Below are 19,867 nucleotides of genomic sequence, written 5' to 3'. Positions count from 1 at the left end.
CTGAATTAAGATGGCAGACCATGCAGAAAAACTCTCTTTTTTACTCGTGAGATGTCCACTTTAAAATAACTACTTCAAGTTATTGGAAAACATTCTGTGGATTTCATCATCAGATGATCGTCTGGTCATACAGGGACGGATTGACAGCTGAATGTAATCCTGCACTGCATTGTTCAAAATAAACTTCATTGTTGAACATGACAACTCTTTCAGAAGGTTCAAGTATTCCTAGTCTTGTGACCTCTATATCTGTTTACTGCAACAATTATTTGTGGTAAAGTGGGGTTGTTCCAATACCGATACTACTATCGGAATGCCACCGATATCACATCAAATTCTGGTATTGGTATTTGTGAATACTTGAATCCATGTACCAATCAGCAGAAAACTGCGACTTAAGAGACAGTTCAGCCAAAAATGTAAATTCTGTCATCACTTCCTCTCCTTCGTGTCCAAATGTGTATAAAGTCTTTATTCTGATGAACAGAGAGAAAGATATTTGGAAAAACAGATTGTCTCCCGTTGACTCGCCTCCAGCTGATCTGCAGCATCTTTAACCATTTTTAAAACACAACTCAAAGCACTCCTGCATTTATCTGACTAACCAATAACCTTCAATGTTTTATGTCCAATAAAAGAAACGTTTCATTTTGTTCACTTTAATCCTTCTAGTAGCACGGCTTTATAAACTCTCAGTGCTGTTTAGTGTGTTGACAAAATGTTTTATGCTCTCCTACTTGTAAGTCACTTTGGATTAAATGAATCTGCCAAATGAATAAATGTAAATGTGAAACAGGAACACTTGTGTCTCTGCACATGTCCTCTTTAATTCAGAAAATGAATGTGAAGCGTCTAGCTTTAGTTGAATGAGAACTTCAACTTGATTTCTTTAAAAGTCTTCAGAATGTGTCAAATCCTAAAGTGAAACAGTAAGAAGGCATCTTTGATGGAATATCATCATGTTGTGGTTTCCACCCAGCTGCAGAGTAACTTTGTTTCATTTAGTCCTCAAAAACATTTGTATTCGATGAGAACATAAAGAGCTTCTTTTAAAGAAAGAAACTTTATTTCAAATGTAGTATTCTTCACAGACAAGAGTGTAAATTGACGGAGCATGATGTTATTCACAGTTTTCTGGGATGTTTGTAAGTTTTGATTTGGTTCGTTCACTCAGAGATGAGAGAGCTAAAGTAAAAACTCATAAAGTCACTGAGAAATATTGATTTAGACCTCCATATCTGATTCAGAATTGATTCATTAATGTGTATTCTTGTTAGAATGGGTATTCAGCTCTCATCAACATTTGAAACTATTTTTTTTAAATTTTTCTAGCTTGTATGAATTCCTTGTTTTCCATGGATAAATAAGATATATCTTCATTTATATGGCAGTTATATATCATATAGGGTTTACAAGCCATTTTTTCCTCCGTTTCTCAGTCAATACTCGCATTTCCCCCCTTCATAAGCATCAACAGTTTCTACACGATAAAAACACTGTGTGGTTTCATGGTTGAATCAATTTAAACAATCCAAAACGATGCAAAACACAGGTATTTTGAGTTCCCTATGGAGAAAATAACTTGCTGCAATCCATTCGCACTTCGCGCATTTCATGCAGAAAATTCACAATTTCATGTATTTTGTATTACCATAGTACATAATCGTATGTAAATGCAAGAAATGAGATTCAAATCAAAAACATTTTCCCCATTTTGTGACCCCCCACATCTCAAACCAAAGCTTCCCCCTTGCGTACAGAACATGTTCAGATGTCAAGGTTTGTAAGGTGAAGAGAAGCATTTCACTCCAGTGACTGAGCAGTAGTGTTCATAAAACCTTTCTCTGAGACACACAAGATGATTTTCTCTCTCGTTTCTGAAGAGGTTGTGTGAGGATAAGCTTGTTTAACACAATGGATTTGGACAGAAATATAATCCTAATGTACATCTGTCAAACCCTCCCCGGGCAAAACGAACCGTGTGTTTGAATATGGCTTCATATCTCTTCTGCCCTCAACACATTATCTTCACTTCCAGATTCCTGACATCTCTCTCTGTTTAAAGAGATGCTCGACACATTACCACCAGCAGCACGCGCGCACACACACACACACACACACACACACAAGCCAACAAAGACCCGAACACGCACGCGGACACACACACATGCACGGAAACGCACACAAAGACACACACACACACACGCACACACAGACGCACGTACACACACACGAACACACAAGCATTGACGTGGACACACACAAACAAACACACACATGCGAACACGCACGCACACACAAACGCCAACACACACGCGGACACACACAAACAAACACACACATGCGAACACACACAAATGCCAACACACACGCGACCACGCACGAACACAGTCGCGTGCACACACACACGCGAACACACGAGCATTGACGCGGACACACACATGCAAACACACATGCATGCACGTGGACACACACAAATGAACACACGCGGACACACACACACATGCGAACACACACGCACACACACACATGAACACACTGTTACGAACACGCCAGGCTCCACCCAAGCATCACGAGCAACCTCTCCCGAATACTGATCACGCTCACCTGCAACTCCTCAGCACCTCATCAATGCCTGCACTTAAGCACCACAGATTCCCTCACTCCCTGTCCGGTCTCGTTAACGCTACACGTTATGTCAAGGACTCTTACAAACAACAAACCTGCTTCCAAGGCTCTTGTGTATCTCCACCTTCTCCTCGTCATCCTCCTCGTCTCCTGTCTCCGGTGTCCTCCCTGGTTCCTGTTTTGCACTTTCCTAATTCTCCTTCGTGAGGTCTGAAGTTTATTTATTAATAAACCTTCTTGTGTTACAGACTTCTGTTCTCTGTGTCTCTCTGTTGTAACAGAAGACCGGACCGAAAAACAGAGTGTCGACGGATCTATTTCAAGAATTGGTGAACGTCCTCCGGCGAACACTCACCACCACTCCACCCATCTCAGCACCGACGAGCACCACAAGCACGACCATCACGCCTCCTTCGTCAACGGTGAACGCCAGTCCCATGGCCAAACCGGCGCCCTTCTCTGGCTCAGGGCCAGCAAGAGCAACAGGGCCAGCAATTCAGCATGCCATTCCTCCGCCGACCAGATCCTGTCAGCCCTCCAGAACCAGTCCACGAACCCATGCAGATAGACTCCTCCCGGTTATCTATGGCAGAGAGGCAACGACGGCTGACCCGGAATCTGTGTCTGTACTGTGGAGCATCGGGGCATTCAATCACTGAATGTCCCATCCGTCCTTCGCGACCAGTGGTGAGTGCCGTCATCCCTTCTCTTCGTCAGATGAAACCCCTCACTACCACTGTAACGCTTACTGCTGCTGAGTTGTCTCTTACAGTTGTCGGCCTCCTCGACTCTGGGTCAGCCGGGAACTTCATCTCGGGACCCCTCTGCCGCCAGCTTAAACTCATGACGAAAAGCCACCCCATCCGTCTATCAAGTACACTCGATAACCGGAAGACCTCTCAGCCGCAGACAAGTGCGTTCCTCCGTCGGTCCGTTACAACTTACAGTGGGACTTCTACATGAAGAACAACAATACTTACTGGTTCTGGAGGAATCCACCGCTGACATCATTCTAGGGCGCCCGTGGTTGGAACAGCACAATCCGGTGATTTCTTGGAGGACTGGGGAAATCTTAAAGTGGGGTGACGGCTGTTTTCCGGACTGTTTCAAGACGCTTCCTGTACCCACGAAATTTTCCCTCTGTTCCACGTCAATTGAAAGTCCTGTTGAGAGACAGTCCATAGATATCCCAGCCTGTTATAACCCCTTCAAGGACGTCTTCTGCCCCACATGTGCCTCCAAGCTTCCTCCACACCGGCCATGGGACTGTGCCATTGATCTGCTGCCAGGTGAGCCAGTGCCCCGTGGAAGGATATATCCATTATCACGACCGGAGGAGAAGGCCATGGAAGAGTACATAAAGGAGGCACTGGAACAAGGTTATATCCGTCCATCTACTTCCCCTGCTGCATCCAGCTTCTTCTTCGTGGCAAAGAAAGATGGAGGCTTACGACCCTGTATCGACTATCGAGCTCTCAACAAGATCACAGTAAAGTTCCGTTATCCACTTCCTCTCGTCCCTGCTGCACTAGAACATCTCCGAGGTGCCACTGTGTTCACGAAATTGGACCTCCGCAGCGCGTACAATCTCTTCCAGATACGTGAAGGGGACGAATGGAAGACCGCATTTGTTACACCCACCGGCCATTATGAGTATCTCGTCATGCCATATGGACTAGCCAACGCTTCTTCCGTATTCCAGGATTTCATACATGAAGTGCTTCGGGAGTTTCTCCACAAGTCTGTACTCGTCTACATTGATGACATCCTGATTTACTCCCAGAACATGGCGGACCATCGCTGTCACGTTGCGGAGGTCCTCCAACGCCTGAGAAGCTTCCATCTCTTCTTGAAAGCCGAGAAATGCTCGTTCCACCAATCCTCAGTGCAGTTTCTATGATATTTCATTGATCACAGTGGCATCCGGATGGACGAGAGGAAGGTAGAAGTCATCCGGTCCTGGCCAACCCCCATCAACATCAAACAGTTACAACGTTTCTTGGGGTTCGCCAATTTCTATAGACGGTTCATAAAGAATTACAGCTCCATCGCCAGTCCGCTCACTCATCTTCTCCGCAACCAACCCAAGTCCCTGTCCTGGTCCCCAACAGCCACAAAGGCTTTCGAATTCTTGAAGACAGCCTTCACTACCGCTCCCCTCCTCGTCCACCGTAATCCCGAGATCCTGTTCGTCGTAGAAGTGGACGCGTCTACCACCGGAGTGGGAGCGGTCCTATCCCAGCAGCAGGGGAATAGTAAACTCCACCCATGTGCCTTCTTCTCCCGCAAGCTCAGCCCAGCAGAGGTAAACTATGACATTGGAAACAGGGAATTACTAGCCATCAAGCTGGTCTTGGAAGAATGGAGACATTGGCTGGAGGGTGCAAAACATCCCTTCCTAGTAATTACAGACCACAAGAATCTGGGATATCTCCGAGAGGCAAAGCGTCTGAACCCTCGCCAGGCAAGATGGGCGCTATTCTTTACCAGATTTAATTTTAACATATCCTATCGACCGGGATCCAAGAACGTAAAAGCAGATGCCCTGTCCCGTATTTTCAGCCCAGAAGAGCGGAAGGAAGAATCCGAACCCATACTCCCAGAACAAAACTTTGTCAGCCCCATTATCTGGTCCGAAGAAACCTTACCCGCCTCCAATACCTCAACAAATGCCCCGCCGGGCTGTCCTCCAGATCTACAGTATGTCACCCGAACTCGTCGCAACCCCCTCATTCATTCTGCTCACTCCTCTCTGGGCACTGGCCACCCGGGGGTCAATGAGACCCTCTCGCTGATAAAAGAGCGCTTCTGGTGGCCACGAATGGCATCCGACGTCGGAGTGTGCCATGTCCAAGAGTCCCCGCCACCTTCCTTCCGGCAAACTCCATCCTCTGCCTGTGCCTGATCGACCCTGGTCACACCTAGGAGTAGATTTCTTAACTAACCTCCCTTCCTCTGAGAAACATACCTGCATCCTGGTAGTGTTGGATCGGTTCTCCAAGTCCTGCCGCCTCATTCCATTGAAGGGGTTACCCACCGCCATGGAAACAGCAGAACTCCCGTTTAACCACATATTCCGGTATTTCGGTATTCCTGAAGATATTGTCTCAGACCGAGGCCCCCAGTTTGTCTCTAAAGTCTGGAAGGCGTTTCTTCAACTCCTAGGAGTGACCGGCAGCCTCACGTCAGGATAACATCCACAGTCGAACGGGCAGACAGAGAGGAAAATCCAGGAAATCGGCCGCTTCCTTCGTACCTTCTGCCACGGCCACTAGAACTCCTGGAGCCAGTTCCTCGGTTGGGCCGAGTACGCACAAAATTCCCTTCGTCAACCTTCTCGTCTTCCTCGTCATCCTCCTCCTCGTCATCCTCCTCGTCTCCTGTCTCCGGTGTCCTCCCTGGTTCCTGTTTTGCACCTTCCTAATCCTCCTCCGTGAGGTCTTAAGTTAATAAACCTTCTTGTGTTACAGACTTCTGTTCTCCGTGTCTTTCTGTCGTAACACACACACACGAACACACACGCATGCACGCGGACACACACACAAGAAAACACGCGCACACACACAGGCACAGACACATTTATATTTGCAAGTCCTCAGCAGTGCAGTGACTGTCTCTCAGTATGCTTCAGGATCGATGCGAGCCGTTGTTCCTTGATGTGGAGAGTTTAAAGGTCTGGTGATGTTTCACCTTAAAGGAATGTTGTTGCTGTGAAAGGATGCAGGAATCTGAGATCTCTGGTGCTAGAGAGCTGTTTTTCTGCCAGCGGAGAGAAAGACAGAATGAGAAACAGAAGAGTGTGAGGCCATGAAGAAGTTAATGGCAGAAAATATGTTTGTGTTTGTAATATTGGTTTAAAAATTAATTCCAGGTGGAGCGCTGCAAGACGCAGTTTCTCAGGTTTATCTGGCACAGAATCATCAGATTTATAAATCAAACTCTGCTTTGAATCACATATTCTACATGAACTAGTTTACGAGTGTGTTTACTGATGTTGTCGAGGCATAATACTCCACTAGAGATTAGATTTCAGCTACATGGAGCATTTATAGCATTTATAACATGAACGCTAACATGCTCTGTGTTCAAGAGTGTGATGTATGTGTTTATATTGTTTTCTCTTTTGGTCCTGAAACTGTGCTTGACATTAAAGCTGAAAGTTCTGCAGAAATCTGTCATTGTGTCATAATGCAGGTACAGTCTAATACATGCAGATAACATTAATGTGATGTCATTTGTCATTTCTGTGAGATGGTGTAGAGCAGGGAGTCGTTCTGTAGAGATGAAGGGTGGTTTGTGCACTTCCATTAAAAACATTTTGGTTGTTCTGTTCTGTTGGCCGATACGGAAAATATAGCTGTTTTAAGTAAAGCGTCGTCAGTTTGAAATTACAGGTGTAATATTTTATGTTATACTGTAAATTGTTGCATGTAGCAGTGGAGCCGCCATCTTGGAAGGATCATGCTCCACTGCTATTATTGTTTTAATTTGTACCTTTACTTGATTTGTTTGATATATGGAGAAAGGGAAAGAACCATGGGCTTTTCCTGAACGACTCTGCGTAACGCTTTTGCAGTTTCTAACACAGCAAGACCGACCTGCCATAGTTATATTTCCTAATCAAACAAGAAACACAAAACACTAGCAGCCATCCTCCCACAACATTCAATGTGGCGTGATTCAATTCAATTCAATTTTATTTTATATAGCGCTTTTCACAATTTGCATTGTTCCAAAGGAGCTTTACAGGTGAAAACAAGAAAAACACAAGAAAGGGTAAAACACACTACATGGTGTTTTATATAATAAATCCAATTATTCTAGTAAATAATATCTAATGTCAGCATCTCCTGGTGGTTTATTTATCATATTTTGCATTAAGTGAATGCTTGGCTGAAAAGATGTGTCTTTAATCTAGATTTAAATTGGGCAAGTGTGTCTGATCCTGGAATAATATCAGGAAGGTTATTCCAGAGTTTAGGTGCTACGTATGAGAAAGCTCGACCCCCTTTGGTGGATTTAGATATTCTAGGTATTATCAAATGTCCTGCGTTTTGAGATCTTAGAGAGCGTGATGGGTTGTAGTGTGATAGAAGCTCTGTTAGGTAGGTAGGGGCTAAACCCTTTAAGGTTTTATAAGTGATTAAAAGAACTTTAAAGTCAATACGATACTTAATGTGTAGCCAGTGAAGGGTTGATAACATTGGGGTTATGTGATGGTATTTTCTGGACCTGGTTAGAACTCTGGCAGCTGCGTTCTGAACTAACTGTAGTTTGTTTATTGGTGATGCAGGACAAACACTAAGTAGTGTATTACAGTAGTCAAGTCTTGAGGTCATAAATGCATGAATAAGCTTCTCCGCGTCAGCAACACATAGAATATTTCATCATTTGGCAACATTTCTTAAGGTGGAAAAGGCTGTTTTTGTGACATTTGAGATGTGATTTCCAAATGACAGGTTGCTGTCTAATATAACGCCTAGATCTTTTACTGTATTTGTTGGAGTAACAGTACATCCTACAACTTGCAGTTTATAATCAGAAATATTTGGTTTGCGTGTCTTTGGTCCGATAAGTAATATTTCTGTTTTATTAGAATTTAAAAGAAGGAAATTATAGGTCATCCAATGTTTTATATCTTCAATGCACTCTGCCAATTTGGGTAGCTGGGAGGAATCATCTGGTCTTGATGAGATATATAGCTGAGTATCATCTGCATAGCAATGGAAGCTAATTCCATGTTTTTTAATAATGTTTCCAAGGGGAAGCATGTATATGGAGAACAGCACGGGTCCCAGAACCGATCCCTGAGGTAATCCATAATTTACTTGCGTTAGATTGGATGATTCCCCATTGAAATGGACAAATTGATGTCTGTCTGACAAGTAAGATCTAAACCACTGTAGTGCCTGTCCCTCAATACAGGTATAATTGTGTAAGCGATCTAGAAGTATGTTATGGTCTACGGTATCGAACGCAGCACTAAGGTCAAGCAGGACCAGGAGTGAGATGTTACCTTTATCTGATGCTATAAGCAGGTTGTTTGTAATTTTAACGAGCGCAGTTTCAGTGCTATGATGCGGTCTAAAACCTGACTGAAATTTTTCGTGCATGTTGTTATTTTGTAAGAAAGAGCACAACTGAGTGCACACTACTTTTTCTAGTATTTTAGACAGGTATGGGAGATTTGAAATCAGTCTATAGTTTCCAAGTTCATTTGGATCTAAGTTTGGTTTCTTGATTAGAGGCTTAATGACGGCCATTTTAAAGGGTCCTGGGACATGGCCTAGATTAATTGATGAGTTGATAATGTTGTAAATGGGCTCAATTGCAACAGGTAGTAATGCTTTTAATAATTTAGTTGGTATGGGGTCTAGTAAGCAAGTTGTAGGTTTAGAAGTTGCGATAAGTTGAATTAAATCTTCCTGTTTTATAGGTGAAAAAACGCTGGAGCCTTTGTTTTGGAGCGATGGTTGGTGCTAATTCATAGGACAGATTTGGAGGTTGAGTTTTTACAAATTTGTCACAAATGTTTTCAATTTTCTCTGTAAAAAATTTCATGAATTCATTGCTACCGAGGTGCGGCGGAATAGCCAGGTCAGGTGGTGTCTGTTTATTTGTTAATTTAGCGACTGTGCTAAAAAGAAACCTTGGATTGTTTTTGTTGGTTTCTATGAGGTTACGAAGGTGCTCAGCCTTTGCTGCTTTTAGTGCCTTTCTATAACAGTTTGCACTCTCTTTCCACGCCATTTTAAAGACCTCTAATTGAGATTTTATCCATTTGCGCTCTAGTTTGCGAGTTTCTCTTTTAAGGGCGTGAGTGGTGCTATTGTACCATGGTGCAATATTTTTGTCATTAATCTTTTTTGACGTCGTAGGTGCAACAGCTTCTAATGTATTAGAGAAAATAGTACCCAATTTGCTGGTCATGTCATCGAGCGATTCGTTATTTATTGGTCTGGTTATTAAAGGAGTCAGATCTGGTAAGCTCTTTGTGAAGCTATCTTTAGTAGCGGAGGTGATTGTTCTACCCTGTCGATAACGAGTTAAAGGGCTGATTCCTGACGTGCGCAAAGTACCCGTTATAAGATAGTGATCGGTGACATCGTCGCTTTGAGGCATAATATCTATATTGGTTAGATCGGCTTCGTGAGATATAATCAGGTCTAGTGTATGATTAAATCGATGAGTGGGTCCTTTAATGTGTTGTATTACCCCAAAAGATTGTAGTAGTTCTGTAAACGCCAGTGCTAATGCATCGTTAGCGCTATCTACATGGATATTAAAATCTCCGACAATTAGTATTTTATCAACGTTAACCAATAGGTCCGATAGGAAGTCCACAAACTCTTTCAGAAAATCAGTATAGGGACCAGGGGGTCTATACACCGTAGCCAATGTAAAAGAAAGTAATGGTTTTTTACTTTTGTTAGGAATAATTATGTTCAACGCAAGCACTTCAAATGATTTAAATTTATGCTCTGTTCTCTGAGTTACAGTAAGAAAGTTTCTAAAGATTGTAGCGACACCGTCACCCCGACCAACCAGACGTGGCTCATGCATATAACAGTAGCTTGGTGGGGTACACTCATTTAGACCGAAATAATCATTTGGTTTAAGCCAGGTCTCAGTAAGACAGAGTATATCAAAACTGTTGTCCGTGATTATTTCATTTACAATAACTGCCTTTGAATTTAGTGATCTAATATTAAGTAGGCCGAACTTTATAAATTGGTTTTGGATGTTTATTACATTGTCTTCAGGTTTAATCACAATCTGATTTTTTCTCTGACTTTTGCCAAAATTTTTACTTTGTAGTATTATTCGGGGGACACATATAGTCTCTATATATTTGGAAGCAGTAACATTTATAGCAGTTGAGGCGCACATACTATGGTTAAAGGTTTGACTTACCTGAGGGAGACTTACCTGAGGGAGACATAGTCAACCGGTGCGTAGCGCCTTCGAGATGTTGTCGGACAGGAGAGCCGCTCCGATGCTGCTGGGGTGTAAGCCGTCGGGGCGGAAGAGCCTAGGTCGCTCCCAGAACAGATCAAAATTATTTCAATACACCATGACATCAACCATTGATTAAGCGAAAAAAGTCCACTGAACTTCCCTCGTCGGTAGGTAGGCAGCAGTCCTGGTCTGGATCTCGAAGACCGGTGGCGGCAGCTGAGTCATCTCACCGGTCCTGGCTTGCGCCTTTCGCCGTTGGTGTGCCGGTGCAGGAATGAAGTTCATTTGGGCTGATCGTGTTCTCGGAGCCTGGGCTCTGTGCAGAGAAACACGCGGAGTAGAAGTGATGTCAATTGACAAGCTCTATATATTCTTTATGTTGATGTCATATTAAACAAATTTGATAGGAAATGAACAGCAGCACAATAAGGTTTTGAAATTGCTGTAAATGTTCGTTTGATCACTTTGCTAACAGAAGATTGGGACAGAATTGAATCATCACTACTGCATAGCTGCTTTTATACGAATATGTTCCTGTATTAATGTTGTGATTACTTCCATTTCCTACACTATGGCATTTCTGGACTTCACTGAGATGTTACCGTTTCTCTAATAATCAAATGTGTTGTGTCTTATTATTAACTTACTGTCATGCATTGTGCAAAACATTTCTTCTCCCTGTTCACGTTTCGTCCATTTTCTCTGCTGCTAAAGAAACTCTTAAAAGTCCTCCTCGCTACTCTTAACAATTTTGGATCTTGAGAGCTCTTTTAAGGCTTAAGCTGCTTTACGAAACACTATTTTCTTTATTAGGATCTTTTCTGTCGTTTTAAGGGGAAACGCCCACATTTCTACGAATTTTGTCACTAGGATCAAAGTATTTTTCATGATTACAGGCCCTGATCTACACATATCTCATAAAACAATTAAACTGCTTTTGTATGACCAGAATAAGATGGCGACTTGAGAAGCGCAGGAACTCTATGGACAGAGTGTCAGTGATGGGGTGTTCTGTCTGATAACTAAACGATAAATGGAAAGTTTTTTTCCAACACTTCTCAAGCTCTCAGTTTTGCAGAACTCAAAGTTGATCCATATGGGTTGATGACGGTGACGGTATCCTTCATAAAAATACACCCTAAAGGTTCTGCATGGGACTGTTTTTGCAAACATTCTTTGTTTTATGAATGAAAATGAAAGGGTGTAACGAGAGTTTTGTTGTCGTTATTTTCTACTCTCGATGGCTCTGATAGCTGTGACTCTTTTCATTGAATAAAGTGTTGAGCAGTTCAACTCTTGATTAGCAGATGAAGTGTTTGTGAAGGTGTTGTGGTTTCATGGGAAGGTTGAGGTGTCTTTGCCAAACCTGATGAAGCAAGAGGCTGAAATGTGTTTGTTCCCCCTGAAGGACCCCATGAGATGAACATTTATTTCGCTTCATGTGTGTTAGCTTTGCTGCCTTTAATGTGCTCGTGGACACAAAGTACAAAAGTAAAGTTATAACTTTCATGTAATGAGAGTGAGTGAACGGACAGGTGAAAGCAGATGTATGACTACGTGTTTGAGATGTATTGGACATGGTTTGAGAAAGCCTTCTTTTTAGAAGCAGCAGTGTGACTCAAAGCTTAGTTTAGTTTTAGTTTACATTTACATTTATTCATTTGGCAGATGCTTTTATCCAAATCGACTTACAAGTAGTTTCTTACAGTGTCACATTACTGCTGATCAATCAGGGGTAAGGTGTCTTGCTCAAGGGCACTTCAGTCAACCGGCAACCATCTGATCACAAGCCCAACGCTCTAACCACCAGGCCACAACTGACCCAGAAATTTAGGGATTTTGTTTAGGGAATTGTTTTGTTTAAAGTTATTGTTTAAAGTTAATATCTGGATGGGAAACGATCGTTTCATTGCATCGTTAGCTTTTTATAAACATGTTGTTATGAATTTAACTGTTAAAATAAAAAGCAAAAATACAAATGTTGTTTACATAATTTTTTTTTTACATTTTTAGGGATTTTGGCAGAGGCTTTTATCCAAAGTGACTTACATTGCATGATCCTATACATTTATACATAGATATCTGCAATCCCCTGAGATCCATCACACAACCTTGAGTTATTAACACAATGCTCAGAGCTACAGGAAAGCTTGTGTCTTGTTTGGTTACGCAAAGTAAAAATAAAACTCGTGTGGGCTCTGTTAATGTGTATTTCACTCATATGGTTTCAGTTACCAGCATATATATATATTTAGATTCCAAGTCAGCAAAACTAGCATTTTAATTGAAGTACTGATAACTAATCGATGTTGAATTGAATCCATGTAAATAAGAATCGAATCGAATTGCCAATTTGGTTGCAAAACCCAGCCCTTTCATTTAGTGTTATATTTTTTGACACGAACGGGAGAAAACCAGCAGAAATGTGTTGTGTAAGATATGTTTTGTGTACAGAGTCTTTTTCTGCGGAAAAGATATTACACATGTAAGCACGTACTGTATGTGAGTGATAGCCTTCCTGGACTTTCTGATAACTGCAGACCGTGTTGTGTGTTGTGCTTTATACATATGATCAAATCAAACAAACATGGAAGAGATGATGGTGGTAAAGCTAACTCTGGAGTTTATTTGATCTGTAAACGTAAACACATCTGGATGATTTGTATGGAAACGTCTTCTCATTGGTTGATCCTTCATTGTGTGCGGATGAGGTAAAGCTTGTGTGTGTTTGTTGTGTTTGTATTGTGAGCTCATCCGCTTGTCTGTAGGATAAAGTGCGTCCGCTATCACGGTTTTAGCACATAAAGCACAATAATTCTGTAAAAGTCTTTTCTTTCAGATTATGCCTTCATTGTTTGGCACTGGCAGTATGTCTGGTTATGACGAAGGCAATGTGAGGGATTTTCCCTGACTCCAGATGGCAAGCTTGAGAATGATGAGCAGCCCAATGTGGTATTTGATTGTTTGCGCAGACGACGTCTGAAGTTCACGTATGGATTTATGAGCATCACTTCCTGCAAAAAATGTTCAAAATCCAGAGCTGCACAAATGCAAATCACAGTTTAATTTTTGTGCAACGTATATTTGTGGATGACATTGAACGTGTCTGTGAATGACTTTTTGTTTATTTGAGAGTAGGAATCAATGTGAGCTCATACTGTCAGAGGGTGTATTTTAGTTTTGTTCAGAGTAAACTAGTATGGGACTGTGGCCTGTGGATTTAGTCTTCTTATCCTTTGTTATGTGTTGTGGTCATATCAAAGGCAGATAGAAGGAAAAGAGAAAATAGTTTAACGGCTGCAGCAAAAGTGCTGTATGAGCCAAGATGACTGGACGCCATTCAAGAACAGACAGACAAACTCTCTCTGCTCCTCTTTTTTAGGTGATGGTGTGGAGAGTTTGCCTCTGAGCAAAAGTCAGGCTTTCTTCACAAGGTTTGCCAGCAAACTTTTTATGTATCTATCTTTTGAAAAAAGACTTTTACTAAATAAAGCACGAGATGTGTTTACAAGATGTCTGACCAGCCTCGTCCAAAGTCCTTTTGTGGTTTGAGTACAATTATAATCTGATATATTTTTCAATTCTTGTGAGCTTCTTTAAGAGCTCATCCTTATCACTTTATTCCATTGGGAAAACAGAGAGAATTTTAAAAAACACTAGTAAACTAGTAAAAAAAACCCAGTTCTTTCTGGTTCTCGAATCTGACTGGCTGAGAGCAATGCGATATTCCACCAGGATCACCACGGGAACCGATTCACAGTTTGCATCACTCCGCCAATAAACTAACTGGGACTATGCTGTCGTCCCAACTGCGTCAATCTCAGAATAAGTTAGTTATATAGACATGAACGTTTTCCATTAACGCCTGAGGAGCGGGATCTGCCCAATGAGGTGCCGGATCTGGCACAAATGAAGCCCCGAGTAAGATGCCAGAGGAGAATTTTGGCCTCGGTTTGTGCTAGTTGTGTTAATCATCATAAATTGTTATATTTGATAGAACACTGAATTAAAAAACTTGTGACGGAGAATGTGTCTGTTTGTTTTCTCTGGGAACGTCAGTGTACCTCACAGTTCATTGTTTTATTTGGAGATGATAAATTGTCATGTATTGGTGAGTTAGTGTGGATGTGTTAGTGAGCTCCGGCCCGCACAGACGTGATCTCAAGAGCTTTGTAGAAGATGGATGAATGGATGGACATGTTGGTGTCATTCTCTCTACAGTTGCTGAGGATGTTGAGGTTTTCAGTGTTTGGGAAATCGGGTCAAATCATTCCTTATTTGAAATTCCATTCTGTGTTTTAGTGGTACAGAAATGTTCACACTTGACCTTTTTCACAGCAGTCTGACGCTAACAATGATGAAGCTTAAACTCCAATGGTGAAGTGTGCAGGTTCTGTTTAAGTGAATTTGATTTACATTTATTCCAAAGTGACCTCCAGTTCATTTCAGTTTCATCAGTTTTCACCTCCTCCTGCTGTACACAAAACAGAAGATATAAAGGAAACAGATTAGAGAAAATTAAAGAGTGAAAGCAAGCGGGCCAACACATTACATAAGCACTCAGATATTTACACGCGCACAAACACACACAGACGGTTGAGAGTCTCTCGTGGAGAAATAAACATGATGAGAATCAGACCGTTCAGGGTGAGGGAGAGAGAGACACACATGAACTGATTTCTAAAACAGCACAATACAGAATATAATACAGAATGTAAAGATTTTTCTTCATCACATCATCATTTCTACTCTTTTCACTTCAAACATTTTTTTTAAAAACATAGTTTTTACTAACGATTTGTCCATTTTCCATCTAACTGTAGAATTGAACAGTAGTCACTGTGCCTCCAGGTTACGCCATCTTCATGTAATGCCTATCTACAAATAATAGTCACTAGACTCAAACTGATCTGGGATCTGCTTTAAAGATACTTCAGCCACTCATATTGGGATTTTTCAGGCTGAATAGAGAGCAGCAGATGCTAAATTACAGTCAGAAGTAGTGATATGACGTATCACACTTTTGTGTTTTATTTTTCCTAGAGATGCACCGATACCGATTATACTGAAGATAAAATGAAAATAACTCTCTCAATGTTCTTAATAACATTTTATATATACACAGCACAAATTCATTTTATTTTCCTGTCCTCTTTTGACAGAATATATCAGCTGGTTTTAAACTATCTGCCCTAGGGCTGCAACAACTAATCGTTAAAATCGATCATAATAAATCGGAAAATAGTTATCAACTAATTTCATCATCGATTAGTTGGTCTGTGGTGTCACTTGCGAGCTGCGCAGTATAAACCCATTGCATTGTCCTTCCATGTTGCACAAGTTTTTAAGTCAGATGTGCTTTGCATGCAAATCTTCAAGCCTGGCTTTATTTAGTTCAGAGGAGGGAAGTAACCAATAAAGTACACTTTTTGAATATCTGTACTATACTTGTACTTACGTTTTCTTTTTTCTGGATACTTTTTACTGTACTTCACTACATTTGAATGACAAATATCTCACTTCTCATGCCACAAAAAAAACCTGATTTCCTTAGCCAACCGCCCCACGTTTGGGAGAGATTTCTGTCTAATAGCTGACTGCTTCTAATGACACACCTGAATCAACTCAGACTTGCTGTGTGAATTAGAGAGAGTTTAGTTGTGTATGCTCTTCCCATCTCTTGATTTAGTTATTATAAGCAAAAGATCCAATTAAACGTTTTTTTATCCGATTAATCAAAAAACAATCGTCCAACTAATCGATTATCAAAATAAATGATGTTTAATTAACAAAGCCCTGGTAAATTACTGCACACTGAGCACACAATCGCCAATCAGACCAATTATCCAACCAGTATCAGCAGAACACCTATACATATAGAGAAGCTCCTCACCTCAATCCTCTCATCAGATTTTCGCAATCCTGCCACCACCCTGACTCCTCTCCTTTTTCTGCCCCTGCCTAGGGCAGCTGGGGGGATGGGTGCTCAGGGCTCAGTCCGGGCTCTGGGCTCCCTTCCCAGTAAAAGGGGGCTCGGGCGGGAGCTCAAAGCTCGGAGCCCTCTCCCCGGACAGTACGCCAAATACGCATAAATCCTAATTATCAGCAGCCAGAATTTGCGGGGGCGAACTAGTGAATTGTTGGTTGCAGTCCTAATCTGCTCATAGCCGATAGTGTGAGGAATTGCTTTAATCCACCGATGTCCATTATTGGACTATACACTTTTGTCATTGCCAGTTGGCCGGCCGGTGAATATGTGTTGATGAATAATAATATATATAATGTTTTTGAATAGTTTTTGCACTACAGTGCTTCAACCACGTCAGACAGGATCTTTGATCTGAACTTTCTGTATGCACAGAATACACTAAAGACCTGAGACATGTGTCCCACAATCAGTGTTGGGCAAGTTACTCTTAAAAAGTAATGAATTACTAGTTACTACTTACATATTCAATGATGTGTAATTGGATTACTATACTAATTTCTCTCTCCAAAAAGTGTTTAATTACTTATCAGGGCTCTAGACTGTGACCAAAATGCTTGCATATGCAATCGTTTTTTATAACGTGCGAGATAAAATTTCACAGGTGCGATTGCCAAAAACCACCAAAGATTTATTTGAACATTTATGTGATTTATGATAAGTGCTTGTGATAAGCAGAGAGCTCTTCACTCCCTCTGTTTCCAAACTAAAGTGTGTGTTTGACATCATCCGGTGTTGCGCAGACCAAACGGCATAAGAAGAAAAACTCTCATGGAACATTGATGTCATATAGCGCTCGTTCTGCGCAGCCGAACACGTGGCTTCTGAACGGTCTCTCTCCCTTCCATGTTTTCCATGTTTCACGTGAAGCGTTCAGTGAATATTTGTACCTGAATTACAGCCGGGTGTGAATGTGCTCAAAAACATGTTGCCTTTTCTTCCTTGAGAAGTGTTCCGCACATGCAGTTGACATAAAGGAAAAATCCTGTCGTCTATCTAATAGCTGTGAAAAACAAACAGCGTGTTAATGTCCACTAATGTCCGATTTGCGACATGACTCATTTGAATCGATTCATTTTGTTGAAATAACTCTTATTTCAAACACTGAACTCACAAGACTCTGACTGAACCCATCAAATCAGTCACTCAAAACACAACTTCACTGCCCACAATGCAATGTGATGATTATAGTGCGAGTCTTTCATTTCTGAAGATGAAGAAAATGAGATTTCAGTTACTAGTATTAGTTTAGTATATCATTAGTCTTTTAATGTAATCTGTGTTAATGTGTTTTGTTGGAAACAACACTTCAGGAGAGCGGGCCTAGACATTCGATTATCGTAGTGATTTGCACGTTCGTGGCTGTGTCGGTTCAACCGCTTACTTCCAGTCTCCGTAGCCCTTCCATCCGCAGCTGTTGCCTAAAGTCCCTATTGTGTGTGTTCTTTAGACGAGTGCCAAACTCTTGACTGTAACGTCATCAACACACAGTTTGTGTCACGCCGGTCCCAGAGAACCCGACGCCTGCCAAACCTTCTCTTCGACTGCTGTAACTGCCATGTTTGAGGCAGTTCATTTCTTTTCTTCTCTGTTTGGAAGGTCATGTTAACAAACCAAATTATAACATTGTTAATAGCATGTGAATAATAGTAAGTTTGGCATTCAGATTATGTAACATTTGACATTTATATTCATGTGCTTTTTGTTTTACACACAGAAATCATCTCAGGCTATTAGACGGTGTTGGATTATCACTTGACTTTAAATGAGATCCATGAGGTTTTCTATCAGTCGCTGTATTTGTTTGGCTTTCTTAAGGCTTGTTGTGTATTCATCCTTGTTTGCTGTTTATCATTCCCTGTCGCTCAGTTTTCAGATTCTGTTTGTGTGTCTGACCAGAAATAGTTTAGATTTATGGACTAGATTAGTGTGAAGATTCTCTGTGGATTAAAGTTCAATGTTTTTGCATTGCTGAAGGTTTCTGTGGTGATAAACCTGTTTGTGTTTTGGTCGCAACACTATGAATTATCATCTGTTTTAATAGGATTATATTCATAGATCTGCTTAAAGTTCCTGTGAAATAAAAAATTACAATACGTTTTTTTGCAAACGTTTATTGTAAATAGCTTATCAATGTGGCTCATTCTATTTTTTAAATTGGTGTCCTCATAATCTTCAGTAAAAATCTGACAATTCACTTCCGCCCTGTAATGACTATCCATCTTAGATGACCTATGTTAGACGGCTTGGGCGGAGCATCCGTTAACTCCTCCCCTTCAGCTGTCAGTCTGCTGTATGGAAGTAAAAACAATCGCAACTGTCGGAGACTTTATTGTGTGTGGTAAATATCATGTAAAATGTACACAAGAGATAAGAACTGTGAAAGTATTTGGGATGTAAACAGATGCGATATGATCACATGGTGAATATTAAACAAGCAAATGCCATGCTCATGTAGGCTACATCGAGTACATCCTCACTCAGATGGCATGCTTTCATTCAAATGTTAGATGACATTGTTTTATAAAGAGTCTGAACATATGTGAGGCTGATAGATGTTTGAGCGACATGTTGTTCTTGTTTTTGAGCCGCAGGTAATGCATTGCTCATGCTGCGTGTGGTAGCTTGTGTTCGGGTGCAGTGATCATCACTGTGTTAATGATCTCCAGGAATTCTCTCTTTATGTGCTTTTATGTCTAATATGACATAAGCTTGATTTGTATTTGAGCTTTAATCTTCCTGAGCTCAGTGATGTGTCATCATGTCTTAAACACATGCTTGATGCACTCAAGAAGCTTACTGATATAGAGTACCTTAAAAATCTAACATTTCATGGTTATAAAATGTTAGTTGACTATCCTGCTATGTAAGTTAAGAATGATATTGACTGAGAAGGAATTCGGCTTGCTGATCAGCTATGAAACAATACAGACTGCTCAAGCAAATAAAGAGCGCTATTTGCATGAGTTGTGTGTATCGTTTCATAGCTGATTTACTAAACAAATTATGAAAATCAGGTAATGCCACAAACCCCCATTCAGAAGCAATGGGGCATTCCATATCTGCGGTCAGCTGAGGGAGAAGAAACATAGAGTGGTGCCATCACAGGTGGATAAAGACACTTGTGAATATTGTTCATAGCGTGTACAGTAGATCTGCATGATAAAATGATGGTTCCCTTTCTGTCGGTCTCTTGGCATTTAGTCGAGACAGAATGGGGTTTGAACTTGAGAACCATCTCTGATTGTACTTTTAAAAAGCCAAAAGAACTTGGCGAATGGCCGTGCATACGGG

At 41.3% G+C, this 19,867-nt stretch overlaps 1 protein-coding gene across 10 annotated transcripts in view; it reads left to right on the top strand.

Moving 5' to 3' along the window:
• The window catches only part of thrb (thyroid hormone receptor beta), an 86,407-nt gene that overhangs the window by 25,351 nt on the left and 41,189 nt on the right, over nucleotides 1-19,867 (top strand). For 2 of the 10 annotated variants that reach the window (XM_079484358.1, XM_079484360.1), the window contains exon 1: nucleotides 13,176-13,298. The exons of the other annotated variants lie outside the window; for them this stretch is intronic. The gene's annotated coding sequence lies outside the window, so the exon portion shown is untranslated. Of the gene's footprint in view, nucleotides 1-13,175; nucleotides 13,299-19,867 lie in introns of those variants that run through there. 10 annotated transcript variants of the gene reach the window in all.

Source organism: Barbatula barbatula, assembly GCF_947034865.1.
Source record: "Barbatula barbatula genome assembly, chromosome: 21".
NCBI lineage: Eukaryota > Metazoa > Chordata > Actinopteri > Cypriniformes > Nemacheilidae > Barbatula > Barbatula barbatula.
The sequence above is the reverse complement of the archived record's forward strand: the minus strand, read 5'-3'. Positions and strand labels throughout refer to the sequence as shown.